Consider the following 16,227-nt stretch of genomic DNA (forward strand, 5'->3'; position numbering starts at 1 on the left):
CCTAGACCAACAAGCCTTGACTGGCTATGAATTTAGCTGAAAAAACAACAACATCATTTTCTAGATCACTGACGAGAGTTGAAAATTAACACATTTCAATGAAATGCACCTGTAACGCCTGCGGGCTCGTCCGGGATTTGAACCCGGGACCTCTCGCACCCAAAGCTAGAATCATACCCCTAGACCAACGAGCCGCAATGTGATGGCGCAGGGGGAAAAAATAAACATCCAACTGAGGCTAAATCTCCACAGAGGAAACGCGTTAGACAGTGAGGCCGACAAAGAATTGGTGAGGAAGCACAAAAGGGCTCGTCCGGGATTTGAACCCGGGACCTCTCGCACCCAAAGCGAGAATCATACCCCTAGACCAACGAGCCGCTGAGTGCTCCCCTGGGTCTTGTTTTGTCAGGACCCCTTGCAGGCCTGAGCAAGTAAAAAATCTGGTCCAAAATTGGCTCTTTTCCTTCAATGCTAACAAAAGAGTTTCGTCTTTGTTTGTTTCGTTAGCGTCGATTCTTGCAGTAAAGTCTGGCGTTTGTTTCGGAAAGAAGGGCCCGTCCGGGAGTTGAACCCAGGACCTCTCGCACCCGAAGCGAGAATCATACCCCTAGACCAACGAGCCTGGGCCAAGGGTACCTTTTATTCAGTGCCTTTCTTCACAACAAATATTTAGAGTGGTCTGCAGGTAAGACCAATCTTTCAGCTTGGTTCCACTGCGCATCAACATTTCCTAAAGTAAGTCCTGGGTAACGAACTGCAGCAGTTCACCGGTGGCAGCTAGCAGCAAAAGTTGCAGAGTTTCACAGAACAGAGGGCTCGTCCGGGATTTGAACCCGGGACCTCTCGCACCCTAAGCGAGAATCATACCCCTAGACCAACAAGCCACGCTGCGCGAAAGCTTTTGTCGAGCGTTTTGTGCAGCAATATTTAACTGAAAGGAAAGGCAGGTCGGGTGGTGTTGAGTTGCAGAAAAGCTGCCGGCTACATGCTGTACAGCAAAGGAGAGACGGTGCTGACACAAACACATCATACTGACAGAAAGTTGCGTGGGAAAGGTCTCGTCCGGGATTTGAACGCCGGACCTCTCGCACCCTAAGCGAGAATCATACCCCTAGACCAACGAGCCACTCTGCTCAAACGCTTATGTCGAGCCTTCTGTGCAGCAATATTTAGCTGAAAGGAAAGGGAGTTGTGGTGTTGTTTAGTTGCAGAAAAGCTGCCGGCTATATGCTGTACAGCAAAGGTAAGACAGTGCTCACACAAGCACCTGATAATGACAAATAGTTGCGTGGGGAAGGACTTGTCTGGGATTTGAACCCGGGACCTCTCGCACCCTAAGCGAGAATCATACCCTAGACCAACAAGCCTTGACTGGCTATGAATTTAGCTGAAAAAACAACAACATAATTTTCTAGATCACTGACGAGAGTTGAAAATTAACACATTTCAATGAAATGCACCTGTAACGCCTGCAGGCTCGTCCGGGATTTGAACCCGGGACCTCTCGCACCCAAAGCGAGAATCATACCCCTAGACCAACGAGCCGCAATGTGATGGCTCAGGGGGAAAAAATATACATCCAACTGAGGCTAAATCTCCACAGCAGAAACGCGTTAGACAGTGAGGCCGACAAAGAATTGGTGAGGAAGCACAAAAGGGCTCGTCCGGGATTTGAACCCGGGACCTCTCGCACCCAAAGCGAGAATCATACCCCTAGACCAACGAGCCACTGAGTGCTCCCCTGGGTCTTGTTTTGTCAGGACCCCTTGCAGGCCTGAGCAAGTAAAAAATCTGGTCCAAAATTGGCTCTTTTCCTTCAATGCTAACAAAAGAGTTTCGTCTTTGTTTGTTTCGTTAGCGTCGATTCTTGCAGTAAAGTCTGGCGTTTGTTTCGGAAAGAAGGGCCCGTCCGGGAGTTGAACCCGGGACCTCTCGCACCCGAAGCGAGAATCATACCCCTAGACCAACGAGCCTGGGCCAAGGGTACCTTTTATTCAGTGCCTTTCTTCACAACAAATATTTAGAGTGGTCTGCAGGTAAGACCAATCTTTCAGCTTGGTTCCACTGCGCATCAACATTTCCTAAAGTAAGTCCTGGGTAACGAACTGCAGCATTTCACCGGTGGCAGCTAGCAGCAAAAGTTGCAGAGTTTCACAGAACAGAGGGCTCGTCCGGGATTTGAACCCGGGACCTCTCGCACCCTAAGCGAGAATCATACCCCTAGACCAACGAGCCACGCTGCGCGAAAGCTTTTGTCGAGCGTTTTGTGCAGCAATATTTAACTGAAAGGAAAGGCAGGTCGGGTGGTGTTGAGTTGCAGAAAAGCTGCCGGCTACATGCTGTACAGCAAAGGAGAGACAGTGCTGACACAAACACATGATACTGACAGAAAGTTGCGTGGGAAAGGTATCGTCCGGGATTTGAACCCGGGACCTCTCGCACCCTAAGCGAGAATCATACCCCTAGACCAACGAGCCACGCTGCTCAAACGCTTATGTCGAGCCTTCTGTGCATCAATATTTAGCTGAAAGGAAAGGGAGGTGTGGTGTTGTTTAGTTGCAGAAAAGCTGCCGGCTATATGCTGTACAGCAAAGGTAAGACAGTGCTGACACAAGCACCTGATAATGACAAATAGTTGCGTGGGGAAGGACTTGTCTGGGATTTGAACCCAGGACCTCTCGCATCCTAAGCGAGAATCATACCCTAGACCAACAAGCCCTGACTGGCTATGAATTTAGCTGAAAAAACAACAACATCATTTTCTAGATCACTGACGAGAGTTGAAAATTAACACATTTCAATGAAATGCACCTGTAACGCCTGCGGGCTCGTCCGGGATTTGAACCCGGGACCTCTCGCACCCAAAGCGAGAATCATACCCCTAGACCAACGAGCCGCAATGTGATGTCGCAGGGGGAAAAAATAAACATCCAACTGAGGCTAAATCTCCACAGAGGAAACGCGTTAGACAGTGAGGCCGAAAAAGAATTGGTGAGGAAGCACAAAAGGGCTCGTCCGGGATTTGAACCCGGGACCTCTCGCACCCAAAGCGAGAATCATACCCCTAGACCAACGAGCCGCTGAGTGCTCCCCTGGGTCTTGTTTTGTCAGGACCCCTTGCAGGCCTGAGCAAGTAAAAAATCTGGTCCAAAATTGGCTCTTTTCCTTCAATGCTAACAAAAGAGTTTCGTCTTTGTTTGTTTCGTTAGCGTCGATTCTTGCAGTAAAGTCTGGCGTTTGTTTCGGAAAGAAGGGCTCGTCCGGGAGTTGAACCCGGGACCTCTCGCACCCGAAGCGAGAATCATACCCCTAGACCAACGAGCCTGGGCCAAGGGTACCTTTTATTCAGTGCCTTTCTTCACAACAAATATTTAGAGTGGTCTGCAGGTAAGACCAATCTTTCAGCTTGGTTCCACTGCGCATCAACATTTCCTAAAGTAAGTCCTGGGTAACGAACTGCAGCAGTTCACCGGTGGCAGCTAGCAGCAAAAGTTGCAGAGTTTCACAGAACAGAGGGCTCGTCCGGGATTTGAACCCGGGACCTCTCGCACCCTAAGCGAGAATCATACCCCTAGACCAACGAGCCTGGGGCAAGGGTACCTTTTATTCAGTGCCTTTCTTCACAACAAATATTTAGAGTGGTCTGCAGGTAAGACCAATCTTTCAGCTTGGTTCCACTGCGCATCAACATTTCCTAAAGTAAGTCCTGGGTAACGAACTGCAGCAGTTCACCGGTGGCAGCTAGCAGCAAAAGATGCAGAGTTTCACAGAACAGAGGGCTCGTCCGGGATTTGAACCCGGGACCTCTCGCACCCTAAGCGAGAATCATACCCCTAGACCAACGAGCCACGCTGCGCAAAAGCTTTTGTCGAGCGTTTTGTGCAGCAATATTTAACTGAAAGGAAAGGCAGGTCGGGTGGTGTTGAGTTGCAGAAAAGCTGCCGGCTACATGCTGTACAGCAAAGGAGAGACGGTGCTGACACAAACACATGATACTGACAGAAAGTTGCGTGGGAAAGGTCTCGTCCGGGATTTGAACCCCGGACCTCTCGCACCCTAAGCGAGAATCATACCCCTAGACCAACGAGCCACTCTGCTCAAACGCTTATGTTGAGCCTTCTGTGCAGCAATATTTAGCTGAAAGGAAAGGGAGGTGTGGTGTTGTTTAGTTGCAGAAAAGCTGCCGGCTATATGCTGTACAGCAAAGGTAAGACAGTGCTGACACAAGCACCTGATAATGACAAATAGTTGCGTGGGGAAGGACTTGTCTGGGATTTGAACCCGGGACCTCTCGCATCCTAAGCGAGAATCATACCCTAGACCAACAAGCCTTGACTGGCTATGAATTTAGCTGAAAAAACAACAACATCATTTTCTAGATCACTGACGAGAGTTGAAAATTAACACATTTCAATGAAATGCACCTGTAACGCCTGCGGGCTCGTCCGGGATTTGAACCCGGGACCTCTCGCACCCAAAGCGAGAATCATACCCCTAGACCAACGAGCCGCAATGTGATGGCGCAGGGGGAAAAAATAAACATCCAACTGAGGCTAAATCTCCACAGAGGAAACGCGTTAGACAGTGAGGCCGACAAAGAATTGGTGAGGAAGCACAAAAGGGCTCGTCCGGGATTTGAACCCGGGACCTCTCGCACCCAAAGCGAGAATCATACCCCTAGACCAACGAGCCGCTGAGTGCTCCCCTGGGTCTTGTTTTGTCAGGACCCCTTGCAGGCCTGAGCAAGTAAAAAATCTGGTCCAAAATTGGCTCTTTTCCTTCAATGCTAACAAAAGAGTTTCGTCTTTGTTTGTTTCGTTAGCGTCGATTCTTGCAGTAAAGTCTGGCGTTTGTTTCGGAAAGCTGAGTGCTCCCCTGGGTCTTGTTTTGTCAGGACCCCTTGCAGGCCTGAGCAAGTAAAAAATCTGGTCCAAAATTGGCTCTTTTCCTTCAATGCTAACAAAAGAGTTTCGTCTTTGTTTGTTTCGTTAGCGTCGATTCTTGCAGTAAAGTCTGGCGTTTGTTTCGGAAAGAAGGGCTCGTCCGGGAGTTGAACCCGGGACCTCTCGCACCCGAAGCGAGAATCATACCCCTAGACCAACGAGCCTGGGGCAAGGGTACCTTTTATTCAGTGCCTTTCTTCACAACAAATATTTAGAGTGGTCTGCAGGTAAGACCAATCTTTCAGCTTGGTTCCACTGTGCATCAACATTTCCTAAAGTAAGTCCTGGGTAACGAACTGCAGCAGTTCACCGGTGGCAGCTAGCAGCAAAAGTTGCAGAGTTTCACATAACAGAGGGCTCGTCCGGGATTTGAACCCGGGACCTCTCGCACCCTAAGCGAGAATCATACCCCTAGACCAACGAGCCTGGGGCAAGGGTACCTTTTATTCAGTGCCTTTCTTCACAACAAATATTTAGAGTGGTCTGCAGGTAAGACCAATCTTTCAGCTTGGTTCCACTGCGCATCAACATTTCCTAAAGTAAGTCCTGGGTAACGAACTGCAGCAGTTCACCGGTGGCAGCTAGCAGCAAAAGTTGCAGAGTTTCACAGAACAGAGGGCTCGTCCGGGATTTGAACCCGGGACCTCTCGCACCCTAAGCGAGAATCATACCCCTAGACCAACGAGCCTGGGGCAAGGGTACCTTTTATTCAGTGCCTTTCTTCACAACAAATATTTAGAGTGGTCTGCAGGTAAGACCAATCTTTCAGCTTGGTTCCACTGCGCATCAACATTTCCTAAAGTAAGTCCTGGGTAACGAACTGCAGCAGTTCACCGGTGGCAGCTAGCAGCAAAAGTTGCAGAGTTTCACAGAACAGAGGGCTCGTCCGTGATTTGAACCCGGGACCTCTCGCACCCTAAGCGAGAATCATACCCCTAGACCAACGAGCCACGCTGCGCAAAAGCTTTTGTCGAGCGTTTTGTGCAGCAATATTTAACTGAAAGGAAAGGCAGGTCGGGTGGTGTTGAGTTGCAGAAAAGCTGCCGGCTACATGCTGTACAGCAAAGGAGAGACGGTGCTGACACAAACACATGATACTGACAGAAAGTTGCGTGGGAAAGGTCTCGTCCGGGATTTGAACCCCGGACCTCTCGCACCCTAAGCGAGAATCATACCCCTAGACCAACGAGCCACTCTGCTCAAACGCTTATGTCGAGCCTTCTGTGCAGCAATATTTAGCTGAAAGGAAAGGGAGGTGTGGTGTTGTTTAGTTGCAGAAAAGCTGCCGGCTATATGCTGTACAGCAAAGGTAAGACAGTGCTGACACAAGCACCTGATAATGACAAATAGTTGCGTGGGGAAGGACTTGTCTTGGATTTGAACCCGGGACCTCTCGCACCCTAAGCGAGAATCATACTCTAGACCAACAAGCCTTGACTGGCTATGAATTTAGCTGAAAAAACAACAACATAATTTTCTAGATCACTGACGAGAGTTGAAAATTAACACATTTCAATGAAATGCACCTGTAACGCCTGCGGGCTCGTCGGGGATTTGAACCCGGGACCTCTCGCACCCAAAGCGAGAATCATACCCCTAGACCAACGAGCCGCAATGTGATGGCTCAGGGGGAAAAAATATACATCCAACTGAGGCTAAATCTCCACAGCAGAAACGCGTTAGACAGTGAGGCCGACAAAGAATTGGTGAGGAAGCACAAAAGGGCTCGTCCGGGATTTGAACCCGGGACCTCTCGCACCCAAAGCGAGAATAATACCCCTAGACCAACGAGCCGCTGAGTGCTCCCCTGGGTCTTGTTTTGTCAGGACCCCTTGCAGGCCTGAGCAAGTAAAAAATCTGGTCCAAAATTGGCTCTTTTCCTTCAATGCTAACAAAAGAGTTTCGTCTTTGTTTGTTTCGTTAGCGTCGATTCTTGCAGTAAAGTCTGGCGTTTGTTTCGGAAAGCTGAGTGCTCCCCTGGGTCTTGTTTTGTCAGGACCCCTTGCAGGCCTGAGCAAGTAAAAAATCTGGTCCAAAATTGGCTCTTTTCCTTCAATGCTAACAAAAGAGTTTCGTCTTTGTTTGTTTCGTTAGCGTCGATTCTTGCAGTAAAGTCTGGCGTTTGTTTCGGAAAGAAGGGCTCGTCCGGGAGTTGAACCCGGGACCTCTCGCACCCGAAGCGAGAATCATACCCCTAGACCAACGAGCCTGGGGCAAGGGTACCTTTTATTCAGTGCCTTTCTTCACAACAAATATTTAGAGTGGTCTGCAGGTAAGACCAATCTTTCAGCTTGGTTCCACTGCGCATCAACATTTCCTAAAGTAAGTCCTGGGTAACGAACTGCAGCAGTTCACCGGTGGCAGCTAGCAGCAAAAGTTGCAGAGTTTCACAGAACAGAGGGCTCGTCCGTGATTTGAACCCGGGACCTCTCGCACCCTAAGCGAGAATCATACCCCTAGACCAACGAGCCACGCTGCGCAAAAGCTTTTGTCGAGCGTTTTGTGCAGCAATATTTAACTGAAAGGAAAGGCAGGTCGGGTGGTGTTGAGTTGCAGAAAAGCTGCCGGCTACATGCTGTACAGCAAAGGAGAGACGGTGCTGACACAAACACATGATACTGACAGAAAGTTGCGTGGGAAAGGTCTCGTCCGGGATTTGAACCCCGGACCTCTCGCACCCTAAGCGAGAATCATACCCCTAGACCAACGAGCCACTCTGCTCAAACGCTTATGTCGAGCCTTCTGTGCAGCAATATTTAGCTGAAAGGAAAGGGAGGTGTGGTGTTGTTTAGTTGCAGAAAAGCTGCCGGCTATATGCTGTACAGCAAAGGTAAGACAGTGCTGACACAAGCACCTGATAATGACAAATAGTTGCGTGGGGAAGGACTTGTCTTGGATTTGAACCCGGGACCTCTCGCACCCTAAGCGAGAATCATACTCTAGACCAACAAGCCTTGACTGGCTATGAATTTAGCTGAAAAAACAACAACATAATTTTCTAGATCACTGACGAGAGTTGAAAATTAACACATTTCAATGAAATGCACCTGTAACGCCTGCGGGCTCGTCGGGGATTTGAACCCGGGACCTCTCGCACCCAAAGCGAGAATCATACCCCTAGACCAACGAGCCGCAATGTGATGGCTCAGGGGGAAAAAATATACATCCAACTGAGGCTAAATCTCCACAGCAGAAACGCGTTAGACAGTGAGGCCGACAAAGAATTGGTGAGGAAGCACAAAAGGGCTCGTCCGGGATTTGAACCCGGGACCTCTCGCACCCAAAGCGAGAATAATACCCCTAGACCAACGAGCCGCTGAGTGCTCCCCTGGGTCTTGTTTTGTCAGGACCCCTTGCAGGCCTGAGCAAGTAAAAAATCTGGTCCAAAATTGGCTCTTTTCCTTCAATGCTAACAAAAGAGTTTCGTCTTTGTTTGTTTCGTTAGCGTCGATTCTTGCAGTAAAGTCTGGCGTTTGTTTCGGAAAGAAGGGCTCGTCCGGGAGTTGAACCCGGGACCTCTCGCACCCGAAGCGAGAATCATACCCCTAGACCAACGAGCCTGGGGCAAGGGTACCTTTTATTCAGTGCCTTTCTTCACAACAAATATTTAGAGTGGTCTGCAGGTAAGACCAATCTTTCAGCTTGGTTCCACTGCGCATCAACATTTCCTAAAGTAAGTCCTGGGTAACGAACTGCAGCAGTTCACCGGTGGCAGCTAGCAGCAAAAGTTGCAGAGTTTCACAGAACAGAGGGCTCGTCCGGGATTTGAACCCGGGACCTCTCGCACCCTAAGCGAGAATCATACCCCTAGACCAACGAGCCACGCTGCGCAAAAGCTTTTGTCGAGCGTTTTGTGCAGCAATATTTAACTGAAAGGAAAGGCAGGTCGGGTGGTGTTGAGTTGCAGAAAAGCTGCCGGCTACATGCTGTACAGCAAAGGAGAGACGGTGCTGACACAAACACATCATACTGACAGAAAGTTGCGTGGGAAAGGTCTCGTCCGGGATTTGAACCCCGGACCTCTCGCACCCTAAGCGAGAATCATACCCCTAGACCAACGAGCCACTCTGCTCAAACGCTTATGTCGAGCCTTCTGTGCAGCAATATTTAGCTGAAAGGAAAGGGAGGTGTGGTGTTGTTTAGTTGCAGAAAAGCTGCCGGCTATATGCTGTACAGCAAAGGTAAGACAGTGCTGACACAAGCACCTGATAATGACAAATAGTTGCGTGGGGAAGGACTTGTCTGGGATTTGAACCCGGGACCTCTCGCACCCTAAGCGAGAATCATACCCTAGACCAACAAGCCTTGACTGGCTATGAATTTAGCTGAAAAAACAACAACATAATTTTCTAGATCACTGACGAGAGTTGAAAATTAACACATTTCAATGAAATGCACCTGTAACGCCTGCGGGCTCGTCCGGGATTTGAACCCGGGACCTCTCGCACCCAAAGCGAGAATCATACCCCTAGACCAACGAGCCGCAATGTGATGGCTCAGGGGGAAAAAATATACATCCAACTGAGGCTAAATCTCCACAGCAGAAACGCGTTAGACAGTGAGGCCGACAAAGAATTGGTGAGGAAGCACAAAAGGGCTCGTCCGGGATTTGAACCCGGGACCTCTCGCACCCAAAGCGAGAATCATACCCCTAGACCAACGAGCCGCTGAGTGCTCCCCTGGGTCTTGTTTTGTCAGGACCCCTTGCAGGCCTGAGCAAGTAAAAAATCTGGTCCAAAATTGGCTCTTTTCCTTCAATGCTAACAAAAGAGTTTCGTCTTTGTTTGTTTCGTTAGCGTCGATTCTTGCAGTAAAGTCTGGCGTTTGTTTCGGAAAGAAGGGCTCGTCCGGGAGTTGAACCCGGGACCTCTCGCACCCGAAGCGAGAATCATACCCCTAGACCAACGAGCCTGGGGCAAGGGTACCTTTTATTCAGTGCCTTTCTTCACAACAAATATTTAGAGTGGTCTGCAGGTAAGACCAATCTTTCAGCTTGGTTCCACTGCGCATCAACATTTCCTAAGGTAAGTCCTGGGTAACGAACTGCAGCAGTTCACCGGTGGCAGCTAGCAGCAAAAGTTGCAGAGTTTCACAGAACAGAGGGCTCGTCCGGGATTTGAACCCGGGACCTCTCGCACCCTAAGCGAGAATCATACCCCTAGACCAACGAGCCACGCTGCGCAAAAGCTTTTGTCGAGCGTTTTGTGCAGCAATATTTAACTGAAAGGAAAGGCAGGTCGGGTGGTGTTGAGTTGCAGAAAAGCTGCCGGCTACATGCTGTACAGCAAAGGAGAGACGGTGCTGACACAAACACATCATACTGACAGAAAGTTGCGTGGGAAAGGTCTCGTCCGGGATTTGAACCCCGGACCTCTCGCACCCTAAGCGAGAATCATACCCCTAGACCAACGAGCCACTCTGCTCAAACGCTTATGTCGAGCCTTCTGTGCAGCAATATTTAGCTGAAAGGAAAGGGAGGTGTGGTGTTGTTTAGTTGCAGAAAAGCTGCCGGCTATATGCTGTACAGCAAAGGTAAGACAGTGCTGACACAAGCACCTGATAATGACAAATAGTTGCGTGGGGAAGGACTTGTCTGGGATTTGAACCCGGGACCTCTCGCACCCTAAGCGAGAATCATACCCTAGACCAACAAGCCTTGACTGGCTATGAATTTAGCTGAAAAAACAACAACATAATTTTCTAGATCACTGACGAGAGTTGAAAATTAACACATTTCAATTAAATGCACCTGTAACGCCTGCGGGCTCGTCCGGGATTTGAACCCGGGACCTCTCGCACCCAAAGCGAGAATCATACCCCTAGACCAACGAGCCGCTGAGTGCTCCCCTGGGTCTTGTTTTGTCAGGACCCCTTGCAGGCCTGAGCAAGTAAAAAATCTGGTCCAAAATTGGCTCTTTTCCTTCAATGCTAACAAAAGAGTTTCGTCTTTGTTTGTTTCGTTAGCGTCGATTCTTGCAGTAAAGTCTGGCGTTTGTTTCGGAAAGAAGGGCTCGTCCGGGAGTTGAACCCGGGACCTCTCGCACCCGAAGCGAGAATCATACCCCTAGACCAACGAGCCTGGGGCAAGGGTACCTTTTATTCAGTGCCTTTCTTCACAACAAATATTTAGAGTGGTCTGCAGGTAAGACCAATCTTTCAGCTTGGTTCCACTGCGCATCAACATTTCCTAAAGTAAGTCCTGGGTAACGAACTGCAGCAGTTCACCGGTGGCAGCTAGCAGCAAAAGTTGCAGAGTTTCACAGAACAGAGGGCTCATCCGGGATTTGAACCCGGGACCTCTCGCACCCTAAGCGAGAATCATACCCCTAGACCAACGAGCCACGCTTTGCAAAAGCTTTTGTCGAGCGTTTTGTGCAGCAATATTTAACTGAAAGGAAAGGCAGGTCGGGTGGTGTTGAGTTGCAGAAAAGCTGCCGGCTACATGCTGTACAGCAAAGGAGAGACGGTGCTGAAACAAACACATCATACTGACAGAAAGTTGCGTGGGAAAGGTCTCGTCCGGGATTTGAACCCCGGACCTCTCGCACCCTAAGCGAGAATCATACCCCTAGACCAACGAGCCACTCTGCTCAAACGCTTATGTCGAGCCTTCTGTGCAGCAATATTTAGCTGAAAGGAAAGGGAGGTGTGGTGTTGTTTAGTTGCAGAAAAGCTGCCGGCTATATGCTGTACAGCAAAGGTAAGACAGTGCTGACACAAGCACCTGATAATGACAAATAGTTGCGTGGGGAAGGACTTGTCTGGGATTTGAACCCGGGACCTCTCGCACCCTAAGCGAGAATCATACCCTAGACCAACAAGCCTTGACTGGCTATGAATTTAGCTGAAAAAACAACAACATAATTTTCTAGATCACTGACGAGAGTTGAAAATTAACACATTTCAATGAAATGCACCTGTAACGCCTGCGGGCTCGTCCGGGATTTGAACCCGGAACCTCTCGCACCCAAAGCGAGAATCATACCCCTAGACCAACGAGCCGCAATGTGATGGCTCAGGGGGAAAAAATATACATCCAACTGAGGCTAAATCTCCACAGCAGAAACGCGTTAGACAGTGAGGCCGACAAAGAATTGGTGAGGAAGCACAAAAGGGCTCGTCCGGGATTTGAACCCGGGACCTCTCGCACCCAAAGCCAGAATCATACCCCTAGACCAACGAGCCGCTGAGTGCTCCCCTGGGTCTTGTTTTGTCAGGACCCCTTGCAGGCCTGAGCAAGTAAAAAATCTGGTCCAAAATTGGCTCTTTTCCTTCAATGCTAACAAAAGAGTTTCGTCTTTGTTTGTTTCGTTAGCGTCGATTCTTGCAGTAAAGTCTGAAGTTTGTTTCGGAAAGAAGGGCTCGTCCGGGAGTTGAACCCGGGACCTCTCGCACCCGAAGCGAGAATCATACCCCTAGACCAACGAGCCTGGGGCAAGGGTACCTTTTATTCAGTGCCTTTCTTCACAACAAATATTTAGAGTGGTCTGCAGGTAAGACCAATCTTTCAGCTTGGTTCCACTGCGCATCAACATTTCCTAAAGTAAGTCCTGGGTAACAAACTGCAGCAGTTCACCGGTGGCAGCTAGCAGCAAAAGTTGCAGAGTTTCACATAACAGAGGGCTCGTCCGGGATTTGAACCCGGGACCTCTCGCACCCTAAGCGAGAATCATACCCCTAGACCAACGAGCCACGCTGCGCAAAAGCTTTTGTCGAGCGTTTTGTGCAGCAATATTTAACTGAAAGGAAAGGCAGGTCGGGTGGTGTTGAGTTGCAGAAAAGCTGCCGGCTACATGCTGTACAGCAAAGGAGAGACGGTGCTGACACAAACACATCATACTGACAGAAAGTTGCGTGGGAAAGGTCTCGTCCGGGATTTGAACCCCGGACCTCTCGCACCCTAAGCGAGAATCATACCCCTAGACCAACGAGCCACTCTGCTCAAACGCTTATGTCGAGCCTTCTGTGCAGCAATATTTAGCTGAAAGGAAAGGGAGGTGTGGTGTTGTTTAGTTGCAGAAAAGCTGCCGGCTATATGCTGTACAGCAAAGGTAAGACAGTGCTGACACAAGCACCTGATAATGACAAATAGTTGCGTGGGGAAGGACTTGTCTGGGATTTGAACCCGGGACCTCTCGCACCCTAAGCGAGAATCATACCCTAGACCAACAAGCCTTGACTGGCTATGAATTTAGCTGAAAAAACAACAACATAATTTTCTAGATCACTGACGAGAGTTGAAAATTAACACATTTCAATTAAATGCACCTGTAACGCCTGCGGGCTCGTCCGGGATTTGAACCCGGGACCTCTCGCACCCAAAGCGAGAATCATACCCCTAGACCAACGAGCCGCTGAGTGCTCCCCTGGGTCTTGTTTTGTCAGGACCCCTTGCAGGCCTGAGCAAGTAAAAAATCTGGTCCAAAATTGGCTCTTTTCCTTCAATGCTAACAAAAGAGTTTCGTCTTTGTTTGTTTCGTTAGCGTCGATTCTTGCAGTAAAGTCTGGCGTTTGTTTCGGAAAGAAGGGCTCGTCCAGGAGTTGAACCCGGGACCTCTCGCACCCGAAGCGAGAATCATACCCCTAGACCAACGAGCCTGGGGCAAGGGTACCTTTTATTCAGTGCCTTTCTTCACAACAAATATTTAGAGTGGTCTGCAGGTAAGACCAATCTTTCAGCTTGGTTCCACTGCGCATCAACATTTCCTAAAGTAAGTCCTGGGTAACGAACTGCAGCAGTTCACCGGTGGCAGCTAGCAGCAAAAGTTGCAGAGTTTCACAGAACAGAGGGCTCGTCCGGGATTTGAACCCGGGACCTCTCGCACCCTAAGCGAGAATCATACCCCTAGACCAACGAGCCACGCTTTGCAAAAGCTTTTGTCGAGCGTTTTGTGCAGCAATATTTAACTGAAAGGAAAGGCAGGTCGGGTGGTGTTGAGTTGCAGAAAAGCTGCCGGCTACATGCTGTACAGCAAAGGAGAGACGGTGCTGAAACAAACACATCATACTGACAGAAAGTTGCGTGGGAAAGGTCTCGTCCGGGATTTGAACCCCGGACCTCTCGCACCCTAAGCGAGAATCATACCCCTAGACCAACAGCCACTCTGCTCAAACGCTTATGTCTAGCCTTCTGTGCAGCAATATTTAGCTGAAAGGAAAGGGAGGTGTGGTGTTGTTTAGTTGCAGAAAAGCTGCCGGCTATATGCTGTACAGCAAAGGTAAGACAGTGCTGACACAAGCACCTGATAATGACAAATAGTTGCGTGGGGAAGGACTTGTCTGGGATTTGAACCCGGGACCTCTCGCACCCTAAGCGAGAATCATACCCTAGACCAACAAGCCTTGACTGGCTATGAATTTAGCTGAAAAAACAACAACATAATTTTCTAGATCACTGACGAGAGTTGAAAATTAACACATTTCAATTAAATGCACCTGTAACGCCTGCGGGCTCGTCCGGGATTTGAACCCGGGACCTCTCGCACCCAAAGCGAGAATCATACCCCTAGACCAACGAGCCGCTGAGTGCTCCCCTGGGTCTTGTTTTGTCAGGACCCCTTGCAGGCCTGAGCAAGTAAAAAATCTGGTCCAAAATTGGCTCTTTTCCTTCAATGCTAACAAAAGAGTTTCGTCTTTGTTTGTTTCGTTAGCGTCGATTCTTGCAGTAAAGTCTGGCGTTTGTTTCGGAAAGAAGGGCTCGTCCGGGAGTTGAACCCGGGACCTCTCGCACCCGAAGCGAGAATCATACCCCTAGACCAACGAGCCTGGGGCAAGGGTACCTTTTATTCAGTGCCTTTCTTCACAACAAATATTTAGAGTGGTCTGCAGGTAAGACCAATCTTTCAGCTTGGTTCCACTGCGCATCAACATTTCCTAAAGTAAGTCCTGGGTAACGAACTGCAGCAGTTCACCGGTGGCAGCTAGCAGCAAAAGTTGCAGAGTTTCACAGAACAGAGGGCTCGTCCGGGATTTGAACCCGGGACCTCTCGCACCCTAAGCGAGAATCATACCCCTAGACCAACGAGCCACGCTTTGCAAAAGCTTTTGTCGAGCGTTTTGTGCAGCAATATTTAACTGAAAGGAAAGGCAGGTCGGGTGGTGTTGAGTTGCAGAAAAGCTGCCGGCTACATGCTGTACAGCAAAGGAGAGACGGTGCTGAAACAAACACATCATACTGACAGAAAGTTGCGTGGGAAAGGTCTCGTCCGGGATTTGAACCCCGGACCTCTCGCACCCTAAGCGAGAATCATACCCCTAGACCAACGAGCCACTCTGCTCAAACGCTTATGTCGAGCCTTCTGTGCAGCAATATTTAGCTGAAAGGAAAGGGAGGTGTGGTGTTGTTTAGTTGCAGAAAAGCTGCCGGCTATATGCTGTACAGCAAAGGTAAGACAGTGCTGACACAAGCACCTGATAATGACAAATAGTTGCGTGGGGAAGGACTTGTCTGGGATTTGAACCCGGGACCTCTCGCACCCTAAGCGAGAATCATACCCTAGACCAACAAGCCTTGACTGGCTATGAATTTAGCTGAAAAAACAACAACATAATTTTCTAGATCACTGACGAGAGTTGAAAATTAACACATTTCAATGAAATGCACCTGTAACGCCTGCGGGCTCGTCCGGGATTTGAACCCGGAACCTCTCGCACCCAAAGCGAGAATCATACCCCTAGACCAACGAGCCGCAATGTGATGGCTCAGGGGGAAAAAATATACATCCAACTGAGGCTAAATCTCCACAGCAGAAACGCGTTAGACAGTGAGGCCGACAAAGAATTGGTGAGGAAGCACAAAAGGGCTCGTCCGGGATTTGAACCCGGGACCTCTCGCACCCAAAGCCAGAATCATACCCCTAGACCAACGAGCCGCTGAGTGCTCCCCTGGGTCTTGTTTTGTCAGGACCCCTTGCAGGCCTGAGCAAGTAAAAAATCTGGTCCAAAATTGGCTCTTTTCCTTCAATGCTAACAAAAGAGTTTCGTCTTTGTTTGTTTCGTTAGCGTCGATTCTTGCAGTAAAGTCTGAAGTTTGTTTCGGAAAGAAGGGCTCGTCCGGGAGTTGAACCCGGGACCTCTCGCACCCGAAGCGAGAATCATACCCCTAGACCAACGAGCCTGGGGCAAGGGTACCTTTTATTCAGTGCCTTTCTTCACAACAAATATTTAGAGTGGTCTGCAGGTAAGACCAATCTTTCAGCTTGGTTCCACTGCGCATCAACATTTCCTAAAGTAAGTCCTGGGTAACAAACTGCAGCAGTTCACCGGTGGCAGCTAGCAGCAAAAG

At 49.3% G+C, this 16,227-nt stretch overlaps 34 non-coding genes across 34 annotated transcripts; all 34 read right to left on the reverse strand.

Annotated features, from left to right (window-relative positions):
- Positions 1–305: 305 nt before the first annotated feature.
- Positions 306–377, reverse strand: trnap-ugg. Its single transcript has one exon. It is a non-coding gene; the product is annotated as a tRNA-Pro (tRNA).
- Positions 378–550: 173 nt separating this feature from the next.
- On the reverse strand, positions 551–622 carry trnap-cgg. Its single transcript has one exon. It is a non-coding gene; the product is annotated as a tRNA-Pro (tRNA).
- Positions 623–1,473: 851 nt separating this feature from the next.
- trnap-ugg lies at positions 1,474–1,545 on the reverse strand. The gene has a single exon. It is a non-coding gene; the product is annotated as a tRNA-Pro (tRNA).
- Positions 1,546–1,656: 111 nt separating this feature from the next.
- On the reverse strand, positions 1,657–1,728 carry trnap-ugg. Its single transcript has one exon. It is a non-coding gene; the product is annotated as a tRNA-Pro (tRNA).
- A 173-nt stretch (positions 1,729–1,901) lies between these two features.
- trnap-cgg lies at positions 1,902–1,973 on the reverse strand. Its single transcript has one exon. It is a non-coding gene; the product is annotated as a tRNA-Pro (tRNA).
- A 190-nt stretch (positions 1,974–2,163) lies between these two features.
- trnap-agg lies at positions 2,164–2,235 on the reverse strand. Its single transcript has one exon. It is a non-coding gene; the product is annotated as a tRNA-Pro (tRNA).
- Positions 2,236–2,824: 589 nt separating this feature from the next.
- Positions 2,825–2,896, reverse strand: trnap-ugg. Its single transcript has one exon. It is a non-coding gene; the product is annotated as a tRNA-Pro (tRNA).
- Positions 2,897–3,007: 111 nt separating this feature from the next.
- On the reverse strand, positions 3,008–3,079 carry trnap-ugg. Its single transcript has one exon. It is a non-coding gene; the product is annotated as a tRNA-Pro (tRNA).
- Positions 3,080–3,252: 173 nt separating this feature from the next.
- Positions 3,253–3,324, reverse strand: trnap-cgg. The gene has a single exon. It is a non-coding gene; the product is annotated as a tRNA-Pro (tRNA).
- A 190-nt stretch (positions 3,325–3,514) lies between these two features.
- On the reverse strand, positions 3,515–3,586 carry trnap-agg. Its single transcript has one exon. It is a non-coding gene; the product is annotated as a tRNA-Pro (tRNA).
- Positions 3,587–3,776: 190 nt separating this feature from the next.
- On the reverse strand, positions 3,777–3,848 carry trnap-agg. Its single transcript has one exon. It is a non-coding gene; the product is annotated as a tRNA-Pro (tRNA).
- Positions 3,849–4,437: 589 nt separating this feature from the next.
- Positions 4,438–4,509, reverse strand: trnap-ugg. Its single transcript has one exon. It is a non-coding gene; the product is annotated as a tRNA-Pro (tRNA).
- Positions 4,510–4,620: 111 nt separating this feature from the next.
- trnap-ugg lies at positions 4,621–4,692 on the reverse strand. Its single transcript has one exon. It is a non-coding gene; the product is annotated as a tRNA-Pro (tRNA).
- Positions 4,693–5,035: 343 nt separating this feature from the next.
- Positions 5,036–5,107, reverse strand: trnap-cgg. Its single transcript has one exon. It is a non-coding gene; the product is annotated as a tRNA-Pro (tRNA).
- Positions 5,108–5,297: 190 nt separating this feature from the next.
- On the reverse strand, positions 5,298–5,369 carry trnap-agg. Its single transcript has one exon. It is a non-coding gene; the product is annotated as a tRNA-Pro (tRNA).
- A 190-nt stretch (positions 5,370–5,559) lies between these two features.
- Positions 5,560–5,631, reverse strand: trnap-agg. Its single transcript has one exon. It is a non-coding gene; the product is annotated as a tRNA-Pro (tRNA).
- A 1,449-nt stretch (positions 5,632–7,080) lies between these two features.
- Positions 7,081–7,152, reverse strand: trnap-cgg. The gene has a single exon. It is a non-coding gene; the product is annotated as a tRNA-Pro (tRNA).
- A 1,279-nt stretch (positions 7,153–8,431) lies between these two features.
- trnap-cgg lies at positions 8,432–8,503 on the reverse strand. Its single transcript has one exon. It is a non-coding gene; the product is annotated as a tRNA-Pro (tRNA).
- Positions 8,504–8,693: 190 nt separating this feature from the next.
- On the reverse strand, positions 8,694–8,765 carry trnap-agg. The gene has a single exon. It is a non-coding gene; the product is annotated as a tRNA-Pro (tRNA).
- Positions 8,766–9,354: 589 nt separating this feature from the next.
- On the reverse strand, positions 9,355–9,426 carry trnap-ugg. Its single transcript has one exon. It is a non-coding gene; the product is annotated as a tRNA-Pro (tRNA).
- A 111-nt stretch (positions 9,427–9,537) lies between these two features.
- On the reverse strand, positions 9,538–9,609 carry trnap-ugg. Its single transcript has one exon. It is a non-coding gene; the product is annotated as a tRNA-Pro (tRNA).
- Positions 9,610–9,782: 173 nt separating this feature from the next.
- trnap-cgg lies at positions 9,783–9,854 on the reverse strand. The gene has a single exon. It is a non-coding gene; the product is annotated as a tRNA-Pro (tRNA).
- A 190-nt stretch (positions 9,855–10,044) lies between these two features.
- On the reverse strand, positions 10,045–10,116 carry trnap-agg. The gene has a single exon. It is a non-coding gene; the product is annotated as a tRNA-Pro (tRNA).
- Positions 10,117–10,705: 589 nt separating this feature from the next.
- trnap-ugg lies at positions 10,706–10,777 on the reverse strand. The gene has a single exon. It is a non-coding gene; the product is annotated as a tRNA-Pro (tRNA).
- Positions 10,778–10,950: 173 nt separating this feature from the next.
- Positions 10,951–11,022, reverse strand: trnap-cgg. The gene has a single exon. It is a non-coding gene; the product is annotated as a tRNA-Pro (tRNA).
- Positions 11,023–12,301: 1,279 nt separating this feature from the next.
- Positions 12,302–12,373, reverse strand: trnap-cgg. The gene has a single exon. It is a non-coding gene; the product is annotated as a tRNA-Pro (tRNA).
- A 190-nt stretch (positions 12,374–12,563) lies between these two features.
- On the reverse strand, positions 12,564–12,635 carry trnap-agg. Its single transcript has one exon. It is a non-coding gene; the product is annotated as a tRNA-Pro (tRNA).
- Positions 12,636–13,224: 589 nt separating this feature from the next.
- Positions 13,225–13,296, reverse strand: trnap-ugg. Its single transcript has one exon. It is a non-coding gene; the product is annotated as a tRNA-Pro (tRNA).
- A 173-nt stretch (positions 13,297–13,469) lies between these two features.
- trnap-cgg lies at positions 13,470–13,541 on the reverse strand. The gene has a single exon. It is a non-coding gene; the product is annotated as a tRNA-Pro (tRNA).
- Positions 13,542–13,731: 190 nt separating this feature from the next.
- Positions 13,732–13,803, reverse strand: trnap-agg. The gene has a single exon. It is a non-coding gene; the product is annotated as a tRNA-Pro (tRNA).
- Positions 13,804–14,391: 588 nt separating this feature from the next.
- trnap-ugg lies at positions 14,392–14,463 on the reverse strand. Its single transcript has one exon. It is a non-coding gene; the product is annotated as a tRNA-Pro (tRNA).
- A 173-nt stretch (positions 14,464–14,636) lies between these two features.
- trnap-cgg lies at positions 14,637–14,708 on the reverse strand. The gene has a single exon. It is a non-coding gene; the product is annotated as a tRNA-Pro (tRNA).
- Positions 14,709–14,898: 190 nt separating this feature from the next.
- Positions 14,899–14,970, reverse strand: trnap-agg. Its single transcript has one exon. It is a non-coding gene; the product is annotated as a tRNA-Pro (tRNA).
- Positions 14,971–15,987: 1,017 nt separating this feature from the next.
- Positions 15,988–16,059, reverse strand: trnap-cgg. The gene has a single exon. It is a non-coding gene; the product is annotated as a tRNA-Pro (tRNA).
- Between the last annotated feature and the right edge of the window lie 168 nt (positions 16,060–16,227).

This window comes from Alosa sapidissima, chromosome 8 (assembly GCF_018492685.1).
Source record: "Alosa sapidissima isolate fAloSap1 chromosome 8, fAloSap1.pri, whole genome shotgun sequence".
NCBI lineage: Eukaryota > Metazoa > Chordata > Actinopteri > Clupeiformes > Clupeidae > Alosa > Alosa sapidissima.